Here is a 420-nt window from a genome sequence, read left to right on the forward strand (position 1 = left end):
AATTTTCATCCTTCATGAAAATTGTTCATTATGATGTTTTACACCAAAAAAAAACAATTAATTTGGACTTAGCCCATGGCTAGCCCAAGTTTGACCCAAATGTAGCCCAACATGCTTAAAATGGGTCAAAAATCAAAAGTCCACCAAATTGATTAACCAATTGACCTCAAAATGACTTTCACCCTTCATGAAAGTTGTTCCTCATGGTACCTTACACCAAATTCCATATAAGTTGGGCCAATTGACATGCCTAACCTAGTCCAAACACAAGATTTGGTCATATGCACCTTCTTGGACTTATGGTCAAATCCAAACCAATTGAGCTTGGTATGGTCAAATGAGCCTTACCATAACTCATCCTAGACTCTAAGGTTGAGTTTAAAGCCAGCCATCCACCCATGGTTAAGCTTCATATTTATC

The sequence above is a fragment of the Phalaenopsis equestris genome, unplaced genomic scaffold (assembly GCF_001263595.1).
Source record: "Phalaenopsis equestris unplaced genomic scaffold, ASM126359v1 Scaffold235290, whole genome shotgun sequence".
Lineage (NCBI taxonomy): Eukaryota > Viridiplantae > Streptophyta > Magnoliopsida > Asparagales > Orchidaceae > Phalaenopsis > Phalaenopsis equestris.